The 17,171-nt window shown below is 49.0% G+C and overlaps 1 protein-coding gene across 9 annotated transcripts in view; it reads right to left on the reverse strand.

The window, feature by feature from the left end:
* Positions 1–17,171, reverse strand: part of DPF3 (double PHD fingers 3) — a 252,853-nt gene that overhangs the window by 157,249 nt on the left and 78,433 nt on the right. The window lies entirely within an intron of this gene.

The following is a 17,171-nucleotide window of genomic DNA, read 5'->3' on the forward strand; positions in this document are numbered from 1 at the left end:
CTTTCTGATGGACAATAAAAGAAGCATTTAAAGTAAGACTACTACTTGAATTTTGAACTCAAAATAATTCAATTCCCGAGGTTTAAAACACAAATAGAAAGACCTTCCTGGTTTGCTGGAGCAGTGATCTGATTGAGCATCCTAAATTTTATGTTCCTGAATCTCTGGTCTCCTTGGATATGTGGTGATGCTACTACTTTCAGACAGTATCCTTTTCAAAGACCAAAAATATAACATTGGTAAAACTGATCAAATGTAAAGCATAAAAATAATCAATGAGATCAAATACCTAACAAATAAAAGAGAGGCACCTTGGATGCTAATAAATGGCTCAAGGAAATACAAATGTAATAACATTACCTCTACCAGATGAACTTGAGCTTCTTAGTGGGGAGGGAGAGGAGGAAGGAGGAAGGGCAGGAGCTGCAGGGATCACAGGGCCAAAAGGGAGATCCAAGTAGTTCATTTCCAAGCGACAATATAAATGTCCCTTTGTTTTTGTTCTATGTAGATTTGCAGAAGCCAAAATCAGGGAGGGAAAGTCTCTAAGTTAAAAATAATATATTTCTTAACCAAAATATTTAGAAGAATGAAGTAAGCACAATTTTAAATAGATTTTTCTATACTCTTAAAAAAAAGTCAGTGGGCCACAGTCTACCAGAGTTTAATGGAAATTTCTTATTCTGGGAGGATACAGTCATTGGAGCTTTGGAGGCATCTTTTGGAAATTACTTGTTGACGTGCCTCTTTAAAAACAAAAAAGCCCTTTGCTCCTTTTTCACCTCTGAACTTCTTCATTTTCACAAGGAAGGTAGAGACATAGGAGCTCAGAAAGTGTCCGTGTAGTTGCAAAACCAAGCTGTAATCAAATGATAATAGTCACACAGCTGGAAATGAATTGGGGAGGGGGGATGAGAGCCCCTTAAAATGCTATAAAACAGAACAGCACATACGCTGATGTAATCAAAGTTGGTAACAAGGATCATAAGATTGATCAAAAATACAGAACCATTTCCTACAGTGTTCACATCTGTGTCCCACCAGCTTCAACGTCTCCTTCTGCTGAAGCGATGTAGCTCAGTGTAATAGAACTTCCCGGGCAGCTCAGCCCAGGCGAGATGACACAGCCTGTCCAGGGTGTCCTGGGTGCTCCAGCGTCCCTCCACCGAACAGTGACCAGCCACGCCACGTTGATAAGAACCGACAAGAACACATGACACGGAGATGTCCGATGTGAGAAAGAATTAGCTGGTTTCCCACAATCTTTTGACAGACTGCCAAAAAAGATGTTAACTATTCCAACTCCAGAAATTCTGTTGAAAGAGAACCCATCAAAAAAAAAGAAAGAAAGAAAGAAAAGGAAATTGTACACTAAAAGTCATCGATGGGAGAGAAGGTTTCCATTTTCACAACAAACTCTGGAAACCAACACGAAGGAAATCTACAGGAGGATCTCAAATCAGACTTTTCCTGATATGCTCGTAACTCACTTCCAACAGTTTCAATCCAAAGGAGAGGACCAAGAAAGTGAGCTTGCTGAAAATAAAAAGTGAGGTTGGCCGCGTCCGTGCCCCACGCCGAATGGAACGAGAATGTCAAACAAAATGACACGCTGGGTGAAAATTAATTTCATCTTAAATACTTTCCACTTTCATAACATGCAATGTTATTAGTAACAGGCATGCGGGGGGAAATGTGTATTTTTAAATGTAATCCTTGTATGAATGATACCTCTCTTATATAAACAGAAAAGACTTTCTGGGAACTGAAGCCACTGTATTAAAGATGGAAGCTGCAAAACTGTGACATCCGACACCTTCGCTACCACTGTCTCCAGGGAAGTCACCTGAAACAGCCCAGGCGTTGGCAGAGATTTGAACACAAAAGTTTAAAACCTTTTTCAAGATCGGGGAGGAGAGAAGAGACTTCAACCTCCTTGAGAAATTCAAGCAGCGCCTCTCCAAAAGTTAATTAGCCAAAATCTTCACAGGGTTCGCTCTGCTCTCTAGAAGAAAATCGATGGCCTGGTCTCCCTAACCCATAGAAAGCAATTTAAATAGGAGAGAGGACAAACGTCCTTTTCAGTATGGGATTTCTTAAAAAAAAAAAAAAAAAAAATCCACAATGATAGGATTGGGGAGGGGGGGGTGCGGATATTTGCATTCAAGTTGCAAGGGGCAGAGGGAGCAGAGACATGACTCATTTTGTGGAGTGGTGACCAGCGTGCCCCGGGCTGGGTCTGCCCAGCCCAGCCTCAGCCATCACCTGTCTGCACCAAACCTAGGGAGCTGGATTACCACGGGATGATAGATGTCTCAGGCTCAAAGAAGCTGGCACAGGCAGAGTAGAATGATGTTCTCATCAACAACTGACTCCAGGCTACTCAAGGCTGCCATCAGAAGTGGGGAAAGCAAAAGGAATGAATCGCTGGGCTCTCTGCCAGAGCAGGAGCCCCCCAACAGCCTGCTGCTGGGAGCCCTGCTGGCTGCCCGGGTCCAGGGGCATTGCGAGGGGTGGGATCCCTGAGCAATCCCATCTGGAGTGAGGGAGCCATCCTAGCTCTGAGAGCTTTCCAGTGACCCTCCTTGAGCGTACGTGTGAAGCAATGGCTTCCAGGGGGCCAAAGAGGACCTACAGTAGAAAATGAGACTTCTCCAAAAGGATTGCCCACTAGGCTCCAAATGTGATTTTCAGGGCCCATTACAGCCCCTCCAAGGCCCTCTGCTCCCCTTCTTCGTGCTTCCACCTCCCCCTCTTGAAATCTCGCCTGTTCTCTTAGATTCCACATCCACTATTCTGAGCTGACTCTCAGGTCCAACCCTCCAAGCCAGACACCTGGGGCCCCTCCCTCTTCATGTCCCTCTAGTCCTGTGTTCTGACCCAAGGACAGGTGTCCTGCCATATCTCAATCACGTGTCCAAAAGCAAATTCCTCATCTCCTGCCAGAAGCCTGCTCCCTCCCCAGTCTCCATTCTTCTAGGAATGGGGGTGGGGGGCCTGAGGGAATGCTGCTCTTGCCTCTCCCTAACAAGTCGTCCTTGGCCCTTCCTTTTCTTTCATCCCATCTGGCACTGGATTCTTTCATTTCTCAGGGAGTTGGCCCTTTCTCTCCGTTCCCACTGCATGGCCACAAGTCCCCTTTGGCTGTAAAAACAGGACCTTGGCCCATCACTGCTATTTGTGCACATAAAGAGAGATAAGCAGAGATAACGCACGAAGCCCTGGCCTGTGGCAGGCTTTCTGGCCCCTTCTTCCCCCTCGCCCCCCCAGGGCCCCTCTTCTCTGTGGGCACCTGGATTGCCTGCCGTCTCACTCAGCTGCCCACACTTCCACAAACACACATTAAAACTCATCTACACCGGCATGCTGTCTTCCTCCTGTTTGCATTTAAGCAGGTTTAACTCGAACTGTGGCATGGAAAGCCATCTCCCATTCGTGTAGTGTTTTCTTCTAACTGGCAGGCAGGGGCAGCATTTGGCAGGTGGGGGAACGTTTTCATTTTCCTCACAGTTACACCGTGCCTAAAGCTGCCCCTGAAAGAAAGCCAAGTTGAGTGTTTGCTAAGTTTGAATTGTTTCACCCTGGAAGTTCACATGTTGAAGCTCTAGCCCCCAGTGGGACAGCATTTGGAGATGGGACTTTGGGGAGGTCATTAGGTCCTGAGAGTGGAGCCCTCATGATGAGATTAGTGCCCTTAAAAGAAGAGACAGGAGAGCGCACTCCGTTGCACACACCCCCCACCCCCGACCCCCCCATGAGAGGAGACAGCAAGAAGGCTACTGTTTGCAAGCCAGGAAGAGGGTCCTCACCAAACACAATCATGCTGGCACCCTAATCTCAGGCTTCCCAGCCTCCAGAACTGTGAGAAATAAATGTCTGTTGTTAAGCCACCCTGTCTAAGGCATTCTGTTATCGCAGCCCGAGCTAAGACAGTGTTTCTGATATTTAACATAGGGAAGGGCGGTAGAGGGTGGGCAAGAGAGATTCCAATCCCTTCCTGCCTCCTTCTGCCCTCTTCCAACAAAAACAACAATAATAATAGTATTAATGATGTCAATTTCCACTCAATTCAATGATTCATACTTGTCTTCCCTACTAGACTATCAGCTCCACGAGGGCAGGGATCACATCTGCAGGGCCACTGCACACCGCCACCCAGGCTTTACACTCAACAACTCCAGGGGCCGCCATTCATATAAACTTCAGTATGAATGGCATCCCCTGGAGCAGTGTAACCCAACATCCCTGCAACCCTGGGCTTTTTGCTGATTCACCCCCGGGGTCCAGTACAGAGCCCAGCACAGAGTGGGTGACCAATAAGTCTTTGCTGAATTGCTTTCAACAGCAACTCGTATCCCACTCACCTATGGTAGGTGTTTAAATTAGAACAGTAAAGCACATGATGCATGTATGTGCGTGGTCTTCAGAGTTTGATGCACACATAGTTTGGTGATTTAGACTGCATGGGTGTCTGTTTGCAACTTTAGAGAAAAATGGAGAGATTGTCTGCAATCACTCTCATTTAGTCCTCATCACTGGGCTCCTGGGTCATTGTGATAGTCCCCTGACTGCAACCACTATAGCTCTTCCCTTACCCAACCTGACAAACAGAAATCTCCCTCAAACGCACTTTTCAGTCTTTCATTCCTCAATATAGAAGCCAAGATGGCTCCCACTGGTGCCCAAATTCCTCTGGCAGGCTAACAAGGCCCTTGGAGAGCCAAGGTATTGGGGTAGAGCGGGAAGAACGGAGACTTGGAATCAGGTAAATCTGAGACCAGCTCCACTGGCTACACAACCCTGGGGCAGGTCACCCTCCCCGAGCCTAAGTTCGACTCCCCGCAGTATGGTTAAGGGAACCCCACTTCAGGTCTGTGAGAGAAGAAAACAAGATAGAGTCTCCGGCACACAGAGGTAAATGCCTATAATCAATGGTGGTTCCTTTCTCCTTCCCCCAAAGAGAAGTATTTTCTGCCACTTTGTGTCACGACCCTCTACCTGAGCAAGCTGATGCCCTCCATGTGACAGACATTCATACCACACTCTCTATCAGCAGTGTGTTTGAGGCTGTCAGGTGCCCACCCAAAACTGTCCTAAGACATTAGGCAGTGGGGTGGCAGGAGCCAAACCTCAGGCATCCAGGAGAACAGAGTAGCTGTTGCACAGTGATCCCAGCAGTCCGAAGCCTGCCCCAAGTGCAGAGACCACATCTAGCCCGAAGCCCGGCACAGAGCTGGCCAGGGTGGGTTGAATGATGAATGAATGAATGAACGAATCCTCATGGACCTTCATGCACATATGAAGCAGACAGCCCTACCCTGAACCCATTGGTCTGGCTGATCTTACCCCATTCAAGGGCTGGCTGAAGTCCTGCCTCTTCTAGGAAGCCTCCCCATTTACCCCTGCCAATAGTGCTTGCTCTCTGCCTTCTCTGAGCTCCCTAATTGTCTCCTCATGTTTGGCCAGCCCCTACCCGCCTCCTATCTCTCCCCACTCAACTAGATTATAAGCATCTTGAAGACAGGGACTAAGAGTTATATACTGCTATGCTACCCAACCAAGCACAGTGCTGAGTACATAGAAGCCTATGATAAGCACGGATTGCTTGGTTGAAATCATGCCGTCCTTAGCAAACTAATGGAAGCTCCACAGATGAGAGATGCTTGGGACGTTCTAACTTTCTCCACATGAAAATTAGATGAGCCTGAAGTTATCTGGCTTCTCCAGGCACAGGATTAGGCGTCTGAAAACAGATATCCCACAAGTTCAAATCCTACTGAATTCTCCCCATCATCTTAAAAATGTTCACCCCAGAGCTCAAGATTTTCATTTCTCCATCTACAATATACATGCGACTCTGCAGGATGCAGAACCAATATCCCCCATCTCTGAACTTTACAGGAGGCTCACTTAGTCCTTCTGTGCTGTCATGAGACCATCCTGCTGCCTAATGTCTTGGGACAGAGGTTTGGATCGGCACTTGCTGGCTTCAGATATGCAGGAAATGCCACTCTGGTGCTTCCCAAGAATGCCATCACCCCACTCTCTAGAAGAATGGTCTAGGGTAGTGGCTCTCCAACTCCAGTTTGTGTCAGAATCAATGGGGGGTGGGGGCTGTGAATTCTCATTCTGGAAGTTTGGCATGTGATCCAGAAATCTGTGTTTTTGACAGATCCCCCGGTGATTCTGAGAAATATGAGACTCGCTGATCTAAGGACAGCTCTCCAACCTCCCAAGCAAGGGCAGGAACAGAGAGCCTTGTGACGCTCTCCGGCCATGTTTTAATGGCAGAGCTGGACAGCCCCGTTAACTGACTTTGATTCAGCTGATTTTGTTCCTGTGGGAGAAGTGTTTTTCAGCCAGCTGGCATGGATTAACCTGGCAGCACTAACCCGTAGCAAACTAGTTCCACAGAAGTCTTCATCCCTAAAAAAACATCCAAGTGGCCTTGTCAAGGCAAAGGTATGGAGAAGATTCTCACATCCTTAGAGCGGTCACTCTGGCGGGGACTCTGACTTTCACAAAGTCACAGGAAAGGCACCTTGGGGACAAGGGTATTGCCTTGCAAAAGCCAAGTCAGACGAAGAATGTGAACCCTAAAACTCCCATCATGACTTAAATGCCGCTGAGTCTGATGTTCAGGCCCGTTAGACCCAATAAATCCCTTTTCCGGCATCTACTCTGGTGAAGACTTTTCAGGGACTTATTATGCAAAGCTGCCTAAGCAAGACGGGATTTATACTGAACCCGGCCATGATTTCTGAGCTGCCACTGGGTGTTCTGATGCAGACGCAACTCGGGGTTGAAGTGGAGGGGCTACCAAGGATAGGAGGCTGGAGGCAGGAGCAAAGCAGTGTGATTCCTTCCAGTAAATAATGGGTGCCTGGTGGGGCTGGGAAAGGGGAGTGCTCTGGGGAGGAAGAAGACTAGCTTTTCTTGTACCCAAGGTTTGCCTTTCAAATGGCATCCAGACGCGACAAAATAAATCTCTCCTCTGGAAGCTAAAGAATGTGTAGAATGCAACTAACTTTCAGAAGTGAAAAAAAAAGACTGCTGTATCTAGGGTGAAGCATACCCAGAGAGAAAATACACACCTATCACAGAAACTTCACTGATTGAGAGTATTTTTAGTTTCCATAGTTCATGCACTGAGTCCTCTCTAAAACCCCAGCTACAAGCTGGGCACCAGTACGCTGTCCCCTGGGTGTGATTGCCAGGAGAACAGACCATTGGTTAGAGACGATTCTTGGACAAACACATCCTCAGACCCCATCTTTGCTGCTGGAACACAAAGGTCTCAATGCTGCCCTCCCGGGTAAGGGGAATATTGGTCTGGCATTTAAAACACAGCCACAGAGAACACATCCTCATTAGTCAGTTCTCAACACCGCAGTCCAAGTGATCTTTTTAAAATGGAAATCAGATCATGACATTCTCCTCCTTAAACCCCTCCAATGGCTTTCACTGCACTCAGAATAAAATCCGGACTCCTTCCCGTGGCCACAGGCCCACAGACCATCTGGCCAGGCTCACCTTTCCCCTTCACCCTGTCTCCTGCCCCCCAGGTCTACTGGACTCCAACCTCATTGCACTTCTCTCTGTCTGATATACCAAAGTCATCTCACCTCAAGGCCTTTGCACATGCTCTTCCCTCTTCCTGTAGACATTTCTTCCAGATCTTCTCATGGCGGGCGTCTCCTCAGAAAAGTCATCTTGGACCCACTCCATCTAGGGAGGCCTACCCTACTCCACTCCCACTCTAGCCCTTGCTATCTCATATTCTATTTCTTGTTTCACAATACTTACCTCTATCAGAAACCTTCTCTGTTTTCTCTGGCCGCTAATTGTCTCTACATCACAAAATTGTGAGCTCCTGAGAGCAGGGTCTTTGTTCCTCTTGTCTACGACTGGACCCCCTGCACCCAAAACAGGATTTGGCACATAGGGAATGCTCGACAGGTAACGCTGAACAACTGAATGGAAGATCTAGGCCCACCTGCAACCATCTAACAGTTTGATGGTGAAGAAGCCCGGCCTTGCAGAGGGCACAAAGGCCAGTGCCGGGGAGGCCCCCAGCACGGCGAAAGAGAATGGCACAGCCACCTGCTTGCTTCTGGTCCTCCCTGCCCAACACTCATGACAGTGGGTTAGAGGTCCACTCTTTTGTCCATACTCGAATATTCCTTATGATCCCACAGCGCCACCCACCCCCACCCTAAAACCAGGAGAGAAGTGGGGCCAAGTGGATAAATTATGCCATTTGTGACATCAAGCGCTCCTTTCTGTGCCCAAAAAGGACATCCCATGCCTGATATTGGCACTGTAAACAAGCAGTGCCAGAAGATGTTCCCCAAGTCCCCACTCCAGTTCCCAGAAAGGGCCTCTCTCGGAATCAAGCTCCTGTGTGTTCTTTCTCAGAGAGCTGATCCACATCCTCCCAGAGCCCAAGCCTACGGGGAGTGGCAGGGCAGGCGCGGGATGGGGGTGGGGAGGCACTGCTTGACGGGAAATCAATGGGAACTTGAAGGTCATCCGGAGGGCGCTGTCTCCCCATCATGCACCTGCTGGGATGGGATTTGTGGTCCTGACCTCGCTTGGGGGCCTCTGCCCTCCTGTCAGAGTTGGTTAAAATCAGCCCGCAGAAGCAAACGCCCTGCAGACCAAACGATGTCCGGGCCGTCCTTCTAAGGGACATCAAGCCAAACAAAGAAGCACTGAGTCTCATTTAACTGCCACAAGGTCGAGAGTCACCCCGATTTCTCTTGGCAGCCTCCTGAGAAAACTGTCTCAAGCCTGCTGTTTTTTTGAGGCATACACTTAAAACCTTTTAATAAGGACAGAACAAAGCCAGGATGACCAAGAGGCTGGTTGTGTCCCCAAATTTAAGTTCTCTGGTGGAAAAGGTAGAAATATTCTGGGAAACTAGGAAGACCACCCTAGAAATACCTAAATCTGCCCTCCTCACCTCTACATTCCAGGATAATGACAAAGGATACCAACACCCCCATATTGCCCAAGGATGGTCTGTTTTTCCTCCCAGCCCAACAACTAGAAGGGGACGTGACTCAGTTTAGAATCTGATCCTCCTTTCTTCATGGACCTGTTTTCCCAAGTTCCCTCCCTCCTCCCTCTCTCCCTCCCTCCTTCTTCCCTCCCTCATTTCCTCTTTCCTTCTTCCCTCCTTTCCCCCCTTCCTTCCTCCCAAGCCTTTCCCCCTCCCCCATCGTCTTCCTCCAACCTTTCTACCTCATCAACAGTCACTTAACATACAGGTCAGGAGCGAAGCATTCAGCCCAAGTCTCCAGTCCCAAAGTTGAAGGTTAGTATAAAAATGAGGAAGAGACACCTTCAACCGAGTTCTAGAAGGATGACAAGATGATGGCGTTGATCATAACCGTGGCATGGCTACCATTTGTAGAGCACTTACCACGTGTGCCAGGCCCTATTCTAAGCACTTCTCAGATATTATCTCATTTCACCCTCACGACAACCTCATCCTATTATTTCCCCCCCACTTCACAGATTAGGAAACTGAGGCACACAGAATTTTCCATGACTGCCTAGGGTTTTAAGCAGACCTGTGAAGATACAAGCCCTGGCAATTTCCGTCCAGAATCTTGCTCTTGGCCACTATGCTGTCTGCCTCCCACAGGGCACCGTTGTCCCCTCACAGTGAGTTGTGCCTCCAGAATTCGAATAACTTGAATAACTCTTCTTTTTTTGGAGGCACTAGGTTTCTCTTAGAGCATCACCAGTTTCCTAGGTGATCTTAGCTATTTCACTTTTTTGTGCCTCAGTTTTCCAAACTGTGAAACAGTCCAGAGGTAAACTTTGCTGTCATAGAGCCACTTCTCAGTAACTCAACAAGTGGGTTGATTATGGGGCTGCCCAAAAAGATCCCATCAGAGAAATACAAAATGTTATTACGTGGTTTAGAAAATAAATCCATCTCGAAGGTGAGCAAGGGGTGATGGACACTGAGAGACCCTGTGGTTCTGAACATCCACTGAGGGGAGGAAAAGAAAAACGCCAGATTGTCATAAGCCAAAGAGTCAGATTCAAGAATCCCAGCGTGTTAGAGATCATCTAGCCTGATGCCACTGTTTCAATGCAAGGAAAATCCATAACCAGAGAGGTGAAGTAATTTCCTCTTGTCACACAGGAGCAGGGCTGAGATTAGTGCCTCCGTGTCCTGGCAACTCATTCAGGGATTTCTCCTCTGTTTACAGCAGGGGTCTGCAAACTACAGCCCCAGGGGCCAAATCTGATCCACCACGAATGTCCATAAATAAAGTTTTATTGGAAGACAGCCATGCCCGTTCATTTACATATTGTCTGTGGCTGCTTTCACGCTACAGTGGTAGAGCTGAGTAATTCCAACAGAGTCCACATGGCCTGCAAAGCCCAAAATATTTACCATCTGGACCTTTACAGAAAAAGCTTGCCGATTCCTGGTTTATAGCACAAGCCTTGAATAATGAAAAGACTCCATCCTTACAGAACAAGAGGCCCAAGGGTCAGACGGCTTAAGCAGATAGTTTGACAATTATCCCAGCTTGGTACAACTTAATAAAAACCCATAAATACAGTTAATAATAAGGAAAACAAGCACTAGCTCACCCTACCTATTTAATAATTATTGTTAAGTACAACAAGCAAAACTCACCGCTGAAAATTAATTTTTTTCTAGCCTCCCTTGAAAGCCCTTTATCATTCAGGAAACGCTCTTGGCCCATGGGCAAAATGATGCTTCTTACAGTTGCACGGGCCTCATCTCCTCCTGGTGAGTTAAAGGCTATTGCTGAGGCAGCAGGGAACTGAGAGCATCGCCCCCTCCCTTGGCTGCTCTCTGTCAAAGAGGATGGTGCCCAAACCCTCCTTTTCCCCCTCATTCCAAATAAAATCTTCAGAAAGACCCAGGCACAGGAGAGGCATTCATTTAGGCTGCTTCTCCCTATGGTGCCTCCCTGCCTCGCTCATCCATCTCTATCTTCTCCAGAAAGAAATCAGGATCAGCATGAGGCTGACAGAAGCATCCCAGCCTCGGCTGTTTTGGTGAGGACATTCTATCATCCCACAGAATGAAGGGATGGGGCTTGGCCCCTGATAGGCTGCGATGGAAATCAAGGCTGGACCTCGGTTCCAGGTGAAAGTCAGAACTTCATCACCGTGAGTGTTCAGCAAATCTCTCAACCCCTCTCGGTCCTGGGCTCCCATCTAGCAAATGGAGAGGATTATCCTCCCATATTCCAAGTGAGGGAACATGGACAGAGCCGGATGAAGGGGTGAGGCAGACCAGCCAGGGTCCAATCTCTAAGTCATAGTAAACATCACCAGCAATGTAGAAAGTCGGAGTGGCTTTTATTTACCAGCATCATCTCAGGCAGAGAACCTCAATAAATAGGACCCAGTCTGCATGCAATGGTCCCAGTTCACTCTGAGGTCCTGGTGTAATTACTAACAGCTCCTGCTTTCCCTCTCAAAAGTGCCCTTGCTTGCCTGATAAATGGTAAGGTCATCCTACTGATAAGCCATTTGGGGTCAGAGAGAGGTGTGGACCCCGAGAACATGGTCAGTGATGGCAATAAGTGGGCTTCTAGAAGTCAGATCCAGTTTGCTCAAGAGTTGGGGTGCAGGTCCAGGGCCAGAACTGAACTCGGGACAGGAGAAGAGAGTCTGCCTCCAGTGGCCCTGCTCTCCAGTTGCCCCTCATCGGGCCCTCTGCCTCTCGTATAGTTGTTACACAAATATTTAGAGAATATCAGCCAAAGTGCGAGCTCCCCGGAAAGCCCACAGGCTTGGAGAGAAGAAAGGGCTTCAGACAATGCTCTAAGGGGAGAGAGATGTGCCAGTAGGTGCCTGCTACCTGCTGCCCATGCTAAGCACCTGATCTGCCTTCTCTCCATCCCTGGGACCAGGTACAATCCCAGCCCTTCACAGAGCCTGACGCTGACGCGACATATACTCAATTAGTGCTCATTCTGCGGACCTGGACCCAAGCAAAGCTCAGGGCCTCCTTCTGTTCTTCTCAACTCCTCCCCACAGGGGCTGCACCTCTTCCACCAGTCCTGCTGAACCACAGGGATGCACGTGGCTGCACTGTGTTCTAGGACCTTCATCATTAAGAGAGTTGAGAAACAAGCAAAAAGAAAGGTCCAGAAGAGCCAACTTGAGTTAGAGGCTATGGTGGGTGGGGGTGGAGGGATGGGCAGGGCAGCTGCTTAGAGGAAAGGCAACAAAGAAGGCAGAGGAGCGGGAAGGAGTAGGCCGGAGGACAGGAGTCAATATCAGTGGGAAGACAGCAGCCCCCAGCACATGCCCCACAGCCATCAATATCTCTTCCAAGGACAGGTTATCTGGGGAATTTATGCTCTCTAATAATTACCTTGCAGAGGGTTCCACTTATCTTACCAGAAGAATCTGCCAGTTGCCAGACACACAGCGTTCTGGTTAATTCCATCAACGCTGCCCTCCTCCTCCACCCTGTCCTCCCATCTCCCCAGCTCCTTGCTCTGACCTCTAACCTTTCCTTGTGGTGCAGCAAGGGGTTGTGGGGGGATAGTTGATGGTAGAAGAGTGTCAGCAACTTCCAGCAGATTTAAGAGCTCAATAGGAGCTGACAAAGGGCATTGGGGGGCTGCCCCTTATCCACAGGAGAGGTAAGAACCCTCCCCAAGCTGCGGCCAGGCCTGGGAAAGGGCAGACTGTTGCAAAAGGCTACCTGGGAAGGGCAGAAGCAAGGATCTGGGACAGACTGATTTGACTATTTTTGTCTTCACCTGACTGATGCCATCATATCTCGTTAGCATTAATTTTATTTTCTTGTCTTCACATCCCTCCTCAAAGCCTTCCCATCCCCACTCCAGCGCTCTGATGATGCCTCCCTCCCGTAATGGTCTGGCCACTTATTTAATAACCATCGCATGCTGCCTTGGGTGGCCGGGATGTCTTTAAACACGGGTCCCAGACCCTATTGTGAGTAAGCTCATGGGGAGCAGAGCCCTTGGTTCACATCTCCTCAGGCCAGCACTGCATCTACTCCTGAGCCTTAGCAACAGCAACGCCGCTAGGCAGCCCTTACTGTGGCCCAGGCTCTGTGCTAAGCGCTTTAGAAATAGCAATGCATTCCATCCCTACAACAGCCCTATGAGGAGAAATGCTGTTACCATCCTTCATTATACAGATGAGGACACTGGGGCTCAGACAGCTTAAGTCATAGGCCCAAGGTCACCCAGGGAGTGGCCAAGCCAGAATTTGAACCAGGCATTCTCGTCCCAGAGTCTGGGCTCTCAACCACTCCACTCCACACCATCTCGACAGTAAATGTATGCTGATCCAGTGGAACATTTTATATCATATCTACCCACTTATTTCTGCCATCCTTTTTCAAAATACCTTTTACTAAAGTAATAATAATAACAGCCAACAGCTAATGGTCATTGAGCATGTATAAGTGCCAGTCACAGGGCTAAAAGCTTTCCACTTAGCGCTCCCATTCACCCTAGAAGATGCTGTTATCATCTCAATGCCCCACTTGCCAGGTCACCTCTCTGCCCCAGAAACACCAGCCTCCTCCTGGCTCAGGGCCTTTGCACCTCAGCTCCCTCTGCAGGGCTGGCTGCTTCTGCTCCTCCAGATCCACTCACTCCCATCTCCTCAGAGACCTTCCTCAAGCTCCTTATCTACAGCACTCATTCTTTACCCATCTGGTCTTTTTAGCACTTTGCCCACTCTCGAAGATCATTTTATTTATATTTACTTACTGCCTGTATTTCCCCACGAGAGCTCCCTGGGAGAAAGACTGGTCTAGTTTGTTCACCCTAGGGACAGCACCTAAAACTGGGTGCCTGGCATATAGGAAGCAGTGGATAAATATCAGGTGGATAAATGCTATCCCCACTGGGCCTTACAACATATGTGGGCTGCTCAGTTGGACACGTCCTTTCATGTGAACCCCTCTATCTGTTCTATCTTCATTTACTGAGCCTGCACAGTGCACCAGGCACCTTGCTGAGGACTTTAGTATGTCACTGTACCCCACTACGAGGTTGAGAATATTACCTTTATTATTCCCGATTTACAGATGAGGAAACCGAGGCCTAGAGAGGTTATACAGCTCACCCAAGACCACACAGAAGTAGAGTAAGATTCAGTCCCCATCTGTCTGCCTCTCTGAGTCCATGGTATTAACCATTCTACCACAGAGCCTCTGGCTGGGTCCCCTTGGTCACTTACTCTCTTTACCCATGTATGCCTAAATGTCCCAGCCTTACCTCTGCCCTCTCCCTTGCTTCTCTATGCATTGGCCCTTCCAGGTTCTCTCTCCACCCTTCTTCTCCCTCCTTGGTACTCCCAGGAGTCTGTCCTATGTGGTCAGCCACTTGCCCTCTTCCCACTGCTTCCAGCAGCCTGGGCCAATGGCAGTGGCTAGCAGTAGGTTAGAGAAAGGGAATAGAGCAAGAAGGGGTATTTAGTCCCCCAGCCTCCTCCTTGCTGGGTTGCTGGAGGGTGGCTGCATCCTTCTACTAAAGGTCCCAGCTCCTGTCGGGCAGTCTCTCCATACAGTACCCTCTGTGATCCCAGTGACCTTCCCCTCTCCCCTTGATCTCACCCCCCAGGGTGCTGCGTTATCCCCTTCTACGTTTCCCTGCCCACACCTTTATAAATAGCCAGCTTATTACACACTCCCCAGTTTACTCTCTGAATCTGCTGCTTTCTGCTGGAAGCCTGACTCTCCAACACACAAATGACACCAAGCCTCTCCGCCTCTTCCAGTCCGCCCCACCCGCCACTGTCACTGCCCCCTGCTCACTGCAGCTGCCTCTGCCAGGCCCTTCCTTACTGCCCGCAGTACCATCTCCCTCCAAGACCTATAAATAAATGCTGACTTGCTGGCTGGAAGGTTTGCCCTGGCAGCCTCTGCTCTTTGCCTGGGCCCCACCAGCCCCTTTGCTAACCACTGAGTCAATACTGGAGGGAAACGGGTGCGCCAGGGGATCCATGCAAAGACCACAACAAGCTGTCTGCCCATGAACAGAATGAAAGCAGAAGTTATCGGGTCCAACACAGGGATCCCCTTTGCCGGGATGAGGCTTGTCCTGTGCAGGGTGTTGACGGGACCCCCAGATGGTGTACTGGTAGTTCAACAAGCCAACATCATGGCTTCAGTAATCACAGCAGCATTTGTCAAGTACCTGCTGTGTGGGAGGTACCGTACTCAGCCGTTTGTGCACGTCACTCTCATATTAATAGATGAGTTAACTAAAGCTCAAAGAGGACAAGGAATTTAACCAAAGCACAAAGCTACCAGGTGGCACAGCTGGGATTAGAATATAGGTCAGCCCAAATCCACAGACTTTAATTCCCCACCAGTCACCCTGCCTCACAGCCAATCCCTTCATTTTGCGGGAGGGCCACAGACTCGAACCCAGTGCAGGCAGGCAGCTCAGAGACGCTGGCCACCCATGACCGGGAGGAGGTTAGGTGGAGTGGGGTATGAATTAGGGAAAAGAGTGTGGAGGACTCCAGGCTGCCTGGAGTCACGTTGCCCAAGGGGCATGGTATTGCTTGGCCACAGTGGATGCTAACCAGCCCAGGGGAGCTGGACCACTGCCTCCTCCCTGCAGAGCCAGCAGGGTGCCATGAGCTCGTCCTTGAGCACACCAAGGTATTTCAACCAAACACGGCAGCAGGCACAGACCTTCCATGCCCATGCCCAGGACAGTCACAAGGAAACTCTGAAGGGGAGGGTGGAGGGACCAGGCGGCCACAGAAAGGGAGGAGGGCTTCCCGCTGTGGGACCTGGAGCTGGCTGTGCTTCCTCAGGTCCTCCCTGAAGCCAAAATTCATATTCCCCATTAACAGAATTCAAGGACTGGAGGGGTTTTTCTTTTTGGAAGACAATGGCAAAAAAAACCACATTCTAGTGTTGGGAGTGATTCTTGGAGGCAAACATCCTCACTCGTGAGAGGACACACCACACACACACACACACACCAGCTCTGCCACCACATAGCCCAGAATAGCCTACACTTCAGTCCTGGCTCTCCTGGGCTCCTGGAGAACCCAGCTCAGCACAGCCTCCTGACCTTGGTCCACATGACTGCTGGCTGGCTCCATCCCCCAGGGTGACAAAGCGCTCCCAGGACCCGGCAGCAATGACACCTGCTCCTACAGACCATTGTGCCCCCACCAAGCTTGGGTATCACCGTGGCCCTGTCTGATGTGTCCTGACAGGACAAGGTCCAATTAGCAGAGGCCATTTCCAGTGACCCAGTGTGAGATGAGGCCCAAGTCTCCAGAGCTGTCCTGAAACTCCTCTCCCCGGATCCCTCCAAATGTTAAATCATTGATGTGACATCTCCAGGTGAAAGGCTCCCACAACCTTTTATAGGCTATTTGGAAAACATCCAGAACAGAGAATATTCTTTAAAAAAAAAAAAAAACCACTGCTGAAATACAAAACTGAGTTTCATCTTAAAATCTGTGCCCTGCTGGAATTTGAATACTCTCCCTCCAATCAAAAACACTCTTCATTCCTCCTTTAAACACCAAAAATCTAATCTCCCCTAAAGATGGGAGGATGGCAAACATGATTAGACCCAATTAATTTATGGAGAAACTGAGAACAAAAGAAGGAAAATCAATAGAATTGCCTTGCTCTGACCACTGCTGCAAATGAAGTAATGACTTGAGGGAGATTTGGAGCGAAAGGAAAGCAACAGTGTCAGACGGCAGCCATGAGGCAATGTAACAAAGCAGCAGCATCCCCTCTGAACTGGCTGGGCAAAGAAGACCACTAAGGCAGACAAGGCATTCCTGGGGATGGAGGGAGGGGGAGAGACAGCTGGGGTCACTTGCCTTCTATTCATTTTCTGGCGTGAGGCTCATCAGTGGTAAATTCTCATCTCTCTCACAAAAGCAAGACATAAAAGAAAGCAAAAGGGAAAAAACATTCACACAAGCTGCCAGTCTATTAGGGACATTGGTAATTTCTAGGCAGGCAAAGACCACATTGGCTCCCCCTGCAGCTTCACACTAAGTTTCTCTCTATCATCACTCTCTCCCCTCATCTCTCTTCAAAATTCAGGGAAGAAGGGGACCTAACAAGCCCACACTCAATATCCACCCTGGATCACCAGCTGCGTCATTTGGAGCATCCAAAGACGGGG

Source organism: Equus asinus, chromosome 7 (genome assembly GCF_041296235.1).
Source record: "Equus asinus isolate D_3611 breed Donkey chromosome 7, EquAss-T2T_v2, whole genome shotgun sequence".
In the NCBI taxonomy this organism is placed as follows: Eukaryota; Metazoa; Chordata; class Mammalia; order Perissodactyla; family Equidae; genus Equus; species Equus asinus.